The sequence below is a fragment of the Arctopsyche grandis genome, chromosome 10 (genome assembly GCF_051622035.1).
Source record: "Arctopsyche grandis isolate Sample6627 chromosome 10, ASM5162203v2, whole genome shotgun sequence".
Classification (NCBI taxonomy): domain Eukaryota; kingdom Metazoa; phylum Arthropoda; class Insecta; order Trichoptera; family Hydropsychidae; genus Arctopsyche; species Arctopsyche grandis.
This window is the reverse complement of record NC_135364.1, coordinates 12,605,787-12,617,051: the sequence shown is the minus strand read 5'-3', so window position 1 is coordinate 12,617,051 and position 11,265 is coordinate 12,605,787. Positions and strand designations below refer to the sequence as shown.

General features: G+C 36.2%; 1 protein-coding gene across 2 annotated transcripts in view; it reads left to right on the top strand.

Annotated features, from left to right (window-relative positions):
• The first annotated feature begins 1,486 nt into the window (after positions 1–1,486).
• Arf6 (ADP-ribosylation factor 6) overlaps positions 1,487–11,265 on the top strand; it is a 45,178-nt gene continuing 35,399 nt past the window's right edge. Inside the window, exons 1-2 of one of the 2 annotated variants that reach the window (XM_077439157.1) lie at positions 1,487–1,664; positions 10,550–10,716. The gene's annotated coding sequence lies outside the window, so the exon portion shown is untranslated. The remainder of the gene's footprint in view (positions 1,665–10,549; positions 10,717–11,265) is intronic. The other variant, XM_077439158.1, reaches the window with a different exon arrangement.

The window sequence follows — 11,265 nt, the reverse complement described above, 5'->3', positions numbered from 1 at the left end:
ACAAAACAGACTCAAGGCAAACGGAACTAATTATACTATGGGGGCGTGAGAGAATGAAACGACGGAGTGTTGTACACACGACTGTTTATTATGACAGTTGGGAAGTAAGTAGAGCAGTTGGCGAGCAACATAGCCGAGTTAGTCCCAGCTCGCAGTATGGTGACTGAAACTCGACCATGTCGCAGAGCCGCTACAATACCTATTACGTACCTGAGAAGTGTATTCGAGTCGAAATCATAACAAATTTTAAACAACCACGAACAATTTAAAATCCCATTTTAGCGCCCTCCTTAGTCTGCCTCCCTAGCAATGCATCTGCTATTTACGGTTCGGTGATTACTAGTCAAATGTGAACCGGTCACAGGACAACCGGTCGCTCTAGATCGGTCACACGTGATCACCCGTCACACTAAAACTGGTCACACTTGAAAATTGGTCACGAAAAAACTGGTCACACCCAAAAATTAAAAATTGGTCGACTTTTTGGGTGTGACCAGTTTTAGTATGACGGTTGATCACGTGTGACCGATCTAGGGCGACCGGTTGTCCTGTGACTGGTTCACATATGACTAGTAGTCCGTTTACCCTATTTACTGCTTTTACTCTGATCTGGAATCCTCTCTTAACGTCCACGCAACAATATCACTACTGATGCAATCGCCATATTTTACAATACCATCAGTCAATAGTAAACAAGAAGTAGATAGCACAAAATAGCCAGCAGTTTGGCTTAGTGGTAGAGTATATATTTAGCACCACTGAGGTCAAAGGTTCGAGTCCTCGCCACTGCTGGTTAGATTTGGGGGTTTTGTGACTCCAAATCGATCGTTTCTCTATCAGAGTTTGCCAATTTTATCTGATCATTGCTGAAACGGTTCCTGAAAATTGGTATTAGATCTAATCCTGTTGTCACAAAATCTGCCTGTGTATAATTTGTAATAATTATACACAGTAATCTGAAATCTATAGATATCTCTATAGACATCTCTATAATTTCGTATTTATTATATGTATAAAAATTGTATACAAAAAAATCTAAAAATAATCTATGGAGATGAACGAATGAGACGACTGGCATGTTAATGCACGTGTTTATTATATGACAGCTAAAGGCAGAGTGAGTAGTGGCTCTCCGAACCCAGCCGAGTTGGTTCCCACTCGCAGGAAGGCAACCAAACTCGACCATGTCGTATAAGCGAGCCGCCACAAATCCATAGATGTCTCTATGATTATTATTTCTGATTAATTGTTATATGCTATATATTCTGATTGTATATGTATGTATTACTGTATTTCTGATTTCTGATTGTTTATGTATTCTGTATTTCGTTAACGTACACCCGTCGCATTGGAGCAAATCTGTAATGGCGAGTGTATATTGATTTGTAACAATAAAATAAAATAAAATAAAATATTATGTAAATGCGCAAGATTTAAATTTTTGAATAAAAGTTTCTGTTACGTATTTCGAGAGGGATGAGTTGGCAGCGGTGTGGAAGTGCAAGTGTGTGCGCGGACGTCGCGTCAGTGTGCGCCGGCGTCTGTGCCGGTCGGTCGTCTCTGTCTCGCGGCCGTGTTTGTGCGTGTGCGTTTGCGTGTACGTGTACGTGTGCTTGTGTTTGTGCCGCTTCGCCCCCTGCTCGAACCTTCACTTCCTCCAGACGGTGAGTTTTCCTTCGCCCCCGCCCCCCGCCAGATCCGTCACGACGATCTTCGGAAGCGAACTTCACTGGAATCGCTTCCTGTCGGCCGCTACCCCCCACCCCCACCCACCACCCACCACCCACCACCCACCGCCCACTCTGCAGCCACACGAGCACTCGAATCCAACGGACGGTCCTGTCATTGTCCAGAATGTGAAGAGTCGAATCGAAAGTCGGGTGTGCGGTTAACGTGTGACATGTCGGTCGGTTTGCGTCTTCCGCCCCACCCCGCCCCGCCCCTCACCTCCCCTCCTTCCCAGACTCGATTCGCTCTCGTCGAATCCATTTGATAGCACTCGTCATCTCGCAAATGGTCCTCGGAACTATTGGCGCACTTTTCCTCAAACCGTTTTTCGACACGACTACATAACCTCAAACCCAGACTGTTTCTAAGGCCGAATTCAAACTCGAGCAAATTTACCGTTTTTGATTCATATTCATACTATGCGTTCATTTTATCATTCTATTGAAAGGCTCATACATGTGTGTGTCTCATTTGTAGTTTTTAATTTATTCAAGTTTGCCTCATGTGTCGTTTGTTTATATGCTACATATTATGTATATGCATTTGTTATTGCATACAATTTGTTTGTATATTTCTGTTTTGGAATTTTGTAGGAAACGGTACAATATGTTTGGATGAAGACTATCGATTGTAATGGAGGATCTTCCATTGTATAATTGAAATGAAAAATATTGTACGTTTTGGTGATAAGTTAATAACGAAATATTAATTGCGACCAAATAATTGCCGCCACTAGATATTGATTTATATTGTAAATTTGTACATATACAGTAAAGTTGCATAGGAATAATAACTATGCAGAATGGTGCTTGTTTATTTATTTAAGAACACTTGGGAAAGGTGGAAAAGTCGACGGACTCGAGGGGTTTGATATCATGCAGTAGTACAGAAATATCAGATAAGATAATTATAAAAAAATCAAATATAAAATATTAGCAACTCAACCGAAAATAAAATAAACAAGAAAAAATGCAAAAGATAAACTTTATTTTAAAAGGAAATAACTACAAAAACCTAGATTTTTTAGTTTAAAAATTTTAGAATAGCATAAGAATTTGATGTTTTCACTGCCTCATACAGTATATTCAGTATCTTGTTAACAATTTTAATTTATAATTTTTGGATTTGGTTTATATGTAGATATAACTCAGATGCGCCCGTATAACCAATAAGTGCCATATTTTTTAAAATTAGTTACTTGTTGGATTTTTCGGGCATAATTTTAATTTAATAAATGTATACAAACTACAAATCATTGCATTTTTTTTTTGATTATTTTGGGTTGTATTTAGTTTTTGTGATTTTTATGAAAAAAAAATTGTAACAATATCCAATATAATTATTCTGTCAAGATTTTATTTTTAAATTCAGTCTTTTTATTTATCGTATATGTACTGTTTGTGATAAATCAATAGTTTAATTTAATGTAAATGACATAAATTCAGGTCAGAATACAATACATTGTATTATAATCACGGTTGTGCATTTTATTATCATTGAAAATTTTTCTCGATAAAAATTTTATTGGAATTACTTTTCGGTGTTAGATTAATAAATTGACACTATCATTTATTAAAATATTTCTTCGGATTAATTTATTTCTAATGCTGCCTAATCCTATGTAATTTTCCATTATGATACCGTTTATATGTACTTCGGTATTCTCAGACACATTTTATTAATAGCATTAACTGACGAGGTCAGGTCGGGTTATCAATAATTTTATCTATATACCTTGCAGTTAACTAAAAGTTTATATGCCATTAAAACGATCGATTATAGCACGTGTGCCGATCTAATACGTGTTTGATTTTCGACCGAAAACGTAACATTTCGCAATGTATATATATCTTATCAGAGTGACTTCCTATGTGTGTTCGTTAACAGTTTCAATGTCACACACACACATCTCGCTTAACGTTGTCGACACGTCACTTTTGCCATACGAAACTGTAACAATTGTATAGCAATCGTCATCGGACTCTTTTTCCACCGAAAGCATTGCTTTTCCTTTCGATTCGGTATTTGTTTTCAAATGTGGGTGACCTCTTTTTAACTGCTCGAAAATATATACAGTATCTCTATTATTATAACCGTAACAGATGTATGTTTCGCAACGCAACATCCGTGAATGCCAGCTTAGATACGCTTCGACTTCATGCAGTCTTTGGAACGTCTCTGAGATCGAATCGTGTTATGTATATTTTCTATATAGAAAAGTACGATGAAACGAAGCCGGGGAGAGATTTTCCATACATAGATAGATAAATATCTCGATTTTGACTCTCGAAATGTATATAAAAAGTCTTTTCTGTTGGTAGGTTTCGTCTCTGAGAATTCACTACGACAGGCAGATTGCTTTAGACTTGTCTGCAGACAGATTTCAATGTGGATTGTAGGTTTATTCTGCAAAACACCACACCCAGAACTACTCACAGATTCGGTTCGTGGGTAGAATGTGTTTTACCAAAGTGATGGGGCGTTTTAGTATTTTTCGGTGGGCGGCTAATTCTGACGAGGCGAATCGCAGAACATAGCAGAGCTGGAAACAATTAGTTAATTGCAGCTAAAAAAAAATTCTGTTTGTATTATATAGATTGAATTGCTTCTAAGAGTATATATGGTTTGATGTTTATGTGGGTTTTATGAATTAAAGTGGAAGGTTTTGAATTTTTTTATATTATTTTATTAGTTCATGGTATGTATGTTTATGTATAGACTGTTGTTAGTTAGGTCTGCTTTCAAATCAGATAATTTTGCTTACATGCTAGTTATTCTCAGTGGCGGATTTGATTTTGAATAGGGGCTCTAGCATTTTTGAAAAATATTTTTTTGATGAATTACGCGAAAACACTGAGTACGTGTTTTTTTTTTTAGGTAATTTTAAACATTTAAACATTTTAAATTTTAAACAACACCCGTCTACATGGTACACAGTCCTAAAAATCAGTTCGGTGATTACATCCCAACTGTGAATCGCTACCAGAATAACCGCTGCTACGAAAATCGCCTGCGCGGATTTCCTGTCGCACAAGAAAATTGCCGTTACGAACACTGCCCAAATTTTGTTGAAAAAAGCATTTGTTGAGCAATGTTTGGGCAGTTTTCTGTACAATAATTTTCCTGTGCGACGAATTTTCGTGCGACAGGAGACCCACGCGACCGATTTTCGTAGCGGCGGTTATCCTGGTAGCGATCCACACTTGGGATGTAATCTGTTTACCTAAAAATCACCCCCTGGAGTGTTTTTGGTGATATTTCATCCTTGTTTTGTTCCTTGCTTGACAATGATCGATAACGGTGAATCCCATGTTTGAAGAAATGTAGGAGAAATTTATGGATATGCATACATGTGAGACCTCCCAAACATGTGTATTTTGCACGTGCAACTACACCCGAATTCGGTTTGGGGAACACCCACTGTTTACGGTCATGGAATACCCACTGTTTTTTCACCCTTACGTTCGCGATAATTGCGATCGTTTTTACATACCTCCTTTACGTTTTTTATTTATTACATATATGCATCGCTTTTCCGAGAAGCTCCATATTTGCACTTGTCGGCCATAGTATTTATAGCATGAATTTCAGCATCCTCGCCTTTATATCAAAGTCAATGGGGGTGTTTATGCGCGCACGTCCTTATTTACGAAAATGCATTTAGTACGGCTTTCATCTTCGACAGAATTTTTTTAGTCCTTCGTTTAAATTTAGATTTAAATCGGGCATTCTTTCCTTCCACCTTCACGTGGTCTTCATCGAACATATTTGTCAATACAAAGTTGCTTATTTAAAATTTATTTTGACGTTTCTTACAATTATGTGTGGCTCATACCTATTCACAAATATACAAAATTGTTTCATATTTGATCCAGAATTGTATGCATGTATGTATGTAAATTATGTATTGTCAAATGCGATAAAAGCTCGAGTTTCCGCAAACGAGCTCTGTGTGATGATTAGATATTGATATTACACATATTTATATTGCTCAAATATTTTTGTTTCATTTCCACTAATGGTGTGCTATTGTAAAAAAACAGAATTGTAACGCTTTTGTACCACGTGTGTAATTTTAGTTGAAAAAAAAAATGGAAAAGGTAAAAAAGCAGCGGATGAAGTTAAGAAATAATAAAAGATGATCCAAATAAAAAAAAACATGTACTTTCAGTCTTATCCAATCTTTTTCTATTCACATGCATATCTAGTCTTGAAATTTAGAGCTGCTTAGAACTTGGTTGGTAATATTTGCTTATAAAGAGTATTGTTAATAATTTCAGTGTACGTATTGTAGAAAGTACTTTCTATTAATGAGGCAACTCTATGTTAAAATTTCACCTGAGTATGAATAATATTAGACTAGGACGATACTAGTCTATTATATAGACATTTACCGTTTGATGATCAACGTATCAAAATTCATCTCTAATCGACGACGTGTTCATTAACTATTTTATCAAAAGGTAAAATTGATCTTTTATCACGAGTTATCAACAAGATCTTAATGATACTTATTTTATCTAACGATTTGTTGCATTTACTATGTACGTAATTACGAAGTTCACGTTCGATCTTCATTTGGAAACTTTCCTCGCTGCAATCCTAGCATGTATGTATCATCAATCTCAATTTGTCGTGATGTTAACGAGCACCACTTCCGGTCTAAGTTTATCGAAGTCTCATATCTAACCGATCGTCAGCGGAATTCTCAAATTTCCACTAGGAATCGGTGATTTGTACTTATATTATTGTTAGTAAGTAGTCTGCTGGGTGTGTCTGAGCTCTCCTTGGATGTGCATTCCGAACGAATTGTAATAGACGTGTGTTGACGGAAGGGTGATTCATTAGCGATATTGCGGCTACTTGGAATTGTTAAAATTCCGTTCGTTGTACACCTGTTTCGGTGTTAATGTGTCTTGCTTATCTGTAATATATCCTACGAGCAAATCGGGGCGTGAAGATTTGCATATTCGTTTGTTTTTGGTTTTTAGTTCAAAGCGAAACTACTACTATGTATGTCTGCTATTCTTATTTTAGTTGAAAAAAAACTGTTACATTCATGTTTACATTGTTCTCATGTCGAGCGACACGGTTTCTTGAACTCGCGTTATTAATTTCACTCGTGCGAAATAAAAAGTTGATATCATAAAGTAAACTCGCACGTGAATGTTTCTTATCAATCGGGTCGTATTTCGCGTTTGTTTTTTTTTTGGTCCTTGGTATTTGGAACGGTATCGTTTGAAAATTTCAATCTACATATTTTGAGAGCAAGTAGGTGCTCTTTCCTCTCAACGGAATTGATTTTTGGGTTTGTATGTAATTAATTGCGCAGTTTCAGTAAACGCTAATCGGCTACATATTTTGTGAATTCGTTTATTTTGTACTTCCTCCAAGTGAAATATAATGTAAATTGAAGAAATGCCAAAGTGAAGTGGTTATTTATACTTTTCCTTTTTTTTCAACTGTGAATTTATGATGAATGTTTCCATCTTGACGTTCCAAAGAATATTTTTGCGCTTCGATTGTTTACTTTGTCTAAATATTTTATCTTGTTCGGCATAGCCAAATTTGTTTATACTCGGATTTATATCAGGTCTGTAAATCGAATAAGACTCGAAACTATCAGGTAATCGTGTCGTTATACTCATATGCTTGTAAATAGATGTATATGTTTGAGAATAAATTTTTGTTGGTCGCGTTAACCCTTTGAGTGCTGACGTCTTTTCTGTTAAAAGCCCGCCACGCTGAAATTTTCGCCAACATTTCTAACTAGAATTATTTAGAAATCCAATAGAAAGCATTAAAATTGTAGCTAATTCAAAAAAACCCTAGATAACTACCGCCGATGATTTTGATTAAATCAGAAATTCCGGTGTGAACCAGTCTTCATAAACATTGACACGGAGTACACGACTCATGTTCAATGCTACCTGGAAAGGCTTAGCGGGTGGTATTCTTGTTTAGTTTTTACATACTCAAAAAACAATGCCTATTGGCGTACTTCAGGCTGATGGACTTGTTGCAAAACGCCGATCGGCGTTGGTCAGCATTCAAAGGGTTAATGATATCCACCGAGAGGCTGTCGGGTTCGATCTCGTGGGTTGACCTCGATTGAAAAATAATATATTCATAATATTTCTGTAGTGCTGACTTGGATATTTGTGACTTCAAGACGATCCTTTCCTATCTGTGTTGCTAATTCATCTGATTGTTGAAACAGTTCCTCATAAAACGGGCAAAAACCATCCTACATACTATGTTACCACTATTTCAATATGATTTCAAAAATGTGTAATCTATGCACAAGTTAAACACCAAAAATATCGCTCAGGGGCAACCCGAAAATAGCAGCGTGGGAAAATATAAAAATTGGGTCAATCGGCATAAAAAAAAACCAAATTACATATAAGATGCTTCAATGGAATTCAATTGCCGCCATACACGATATCTCGCAAATACTAGGGTTAGACTTAACGATTAAGGGGGTTTACTTATTTATATATTACCATGGTGCCATTACGGGTTGCCCCAATCCATGGTATTTAATTTGTACGTATATAAATTTATAGGTAAATTTGGAATTATATGCAGTGACAAGTAGTAGGTAGGGAGGTTTTGCTAGTTTGGCGAGGAACCATTTCAACACAGAAATCTGGTAAATTATCATAAAAAACCAAATTTAACCAGCAGCAATGCAGAAATACTCAGAATACGTTCTTTTCAGTCGAGGTAAAATTTGGAATTATATGCAGTGACAGGTTACACGACAATTGGTGCAAGTCCAAAAGGTTTAACGACAAAATGTACCCGAAAATTACTGCACTGACAAAATGTTCACGCGACAAAATGTCCACTGAAATAATGTTCAAGCGACAAAATGTTCAAAAATCCTAAATTTTCCTATTTTAATGGAAAAAGTAACTTTTTATTGTATTATATAAATGTTATATATCTATCGATGTATATGGTAATTTTTATCGTATAGATCGCGAATGTTACTAAATTAGTAAAAATTACAGGTGTTCTCAACCGCACCAACATATTCTTATTTAAATTGAACAATTACATTTTAAGCGGATGTCATTGTGACTCATTGAATATCATTTTAAGATGTCATTGAATTAGTTTAAATGTTAGGGGTTCTTAGCCATATCCAATATTTACTTATTTAAATTGAAAAAAAAAGTAAATATTGGATACGGTTGAGAACACCTGTCATTTATACTAATTTAATAACGCCCGCGATGTATACGATAAAAAGTAAATTATTCATTTAAAATAAAGAAAATTTTGGAGATGGTTGAGAAGCCCTGACATTTAAACTAATTCAATGTAATCTGCAGTTCATACGCTTAAAAAGTTTTTTTGTCCCCGCAGTGACAAGTAGTAGGTAGGGAGGTTTTGCTAGTTTGGCGAGGAACCATTTCAACATAGAAATCTGGTAAATTATCATAAAAAACCAAATTTAACCGTTACTTTTGAAGCGTTTCTTTTTTTGTTCTTCTGTCCAGTTATATTCAAAGGCTTTGATAGACATGATGCATTTGACGTTCAGGTGTTTTTTTTTTCAAAGTGCATTATGTGTCCCTTTAGTTGTCGATTCCCGGTTCACGACCCAATTACTCCGGTGGCTAGGCAATTTGCTCTCGGCCGATCAATTTGCTACACGAGCTCATTGAATGCTCCGTTTGAAGTTGCTTAAATGATAAATTATTACAATGTGCTATTTATCGGTGAGAGGCATCTTCGTTGCATAAGTGCAAAGCCTCCCCTGGAGCTCGTTTATTTATTTATTTATTTAATAGTTTTGGACCATTGTGGCATTACAGGAAGAACCTAATGCGCCACAATGGCCTACATTTGAAAAATATATAAAAACAAGTAAACTGTAAATAAAGGAAAAAAGCAAAAGCAGAAAACATGGTAAAATAAAAAAATAAAAAAAAGTAACAAAAGGAAAATAATACATCATTCAGAGAGAAAAAAAATAACAAAAGTGTAAAAATTAAAAATAAAATCCATAAATCCCATTCTTTGTTTACACTGAACAAAATTAAAATAGTATATAAAAATATACAAAGGAGAAAGAAAAAGTAAAATAAAATAAATAAAAATAAAATCACAGCGAGGCCCAAATGGAAGAGAGTAGATTAAGATTCCACTCATTCATCACATTCAAATTAAGAAAGTAATGATGAGCGCAGGTTACCAGATAAATATGTTAAAATAATATCCGATAATCTACGCTCCCCAAGGTGGAAAATATCACATTCAGGGACAGCAGCAACGATTTCATTGAGAAGTCGAATAGCTCTTGGAATAGGAGCCATTCGAAAAAGAACTGTGCGAGCAGCAGGTACAACCATCAAATGATGATGTCTACCACGCACATAATTATTAGGGACATAAAGTCCCAACTGTTCCAGCAACAACGGGCATGACGTATTACCACGCAATAGCTGGAGAACGAAACGAATTAACGATAAGTTTCTCCGAAGTTCAAGGGAATTATACCCAAGCATGCCCAAAAGGAAAGGAGTAGGATAGAGATATGGGTAGTACCCATACTCTTTCTTATAAAGAAAACGAAGAAATGCTTTTTGTATGTATATAGTATCCTATATACTTGAAAGTATGCCCGTTCAGCTATTATCAAACCAACTGTTTATAAATCATTGAAGATGTAGCTCGATCACCCGTTTCCAAGTCCTGCATCTGTTTATAATTTAAGTTGTATCAACCGCTGAAGAGGAATACATTTCGCCTCTTTACAAGTAGAGATTTAAGCATATATTGATCTCATTGTTTGTTTTCGTTTCAGGTGTGAGCGCTTGTAATTCACGATTAGTGGCAAAGCGATAATAACTAAAGGGGCCCGGTGATGGACTGTGATATTATGGGATATGAACCGGAAGCGCACGTGCTCGTGAGGACTTGTGGCCGCCGGCCGCAGAGCTGATCGCTGCCAGCCCTATTGTTGATCGAGAGGTACATAACTATATACATACGTCTTGAGATCCTTCCTGATGTCTAGTTTTGGATGTTTGGATGTCCAGTATGCATCAAAGCAACTCAATATATGTACATATTTGGTCTATTGATGCTGTGATTGAAAATACTGTTTCTTTGGATCATTAGTTGGGTATCCGTGACCCATCGCTATGTCTTCACTTGTTCATTTCAACTTGAGACGCATGCGCTTGTCGAACGTAGTGAATGCGCTATAGGGTGCAGACACACAGATAGTTTTGCATATGTAAAAAAAACGCTAGCACGTATATTATATGCTATCGCATCCAGACAAAAAATCCTTGTACTGACATAGGTTTGACTGATTGATAACAGTGATTCCCATATTTGAAGAAATGTAGGATAAACTTATCAAAAACAAAAACCCTTCCTGTATGAGACTCCCGAGCCGACCGGGTATTCTTGCAACTTTTCGTGCGTCATGTCACGTCACACACTCAAATCCGAGGAAATAATACATTTTATAGGATGGTTATCGAAATACTATATCGAGGGTTATCGAAATAC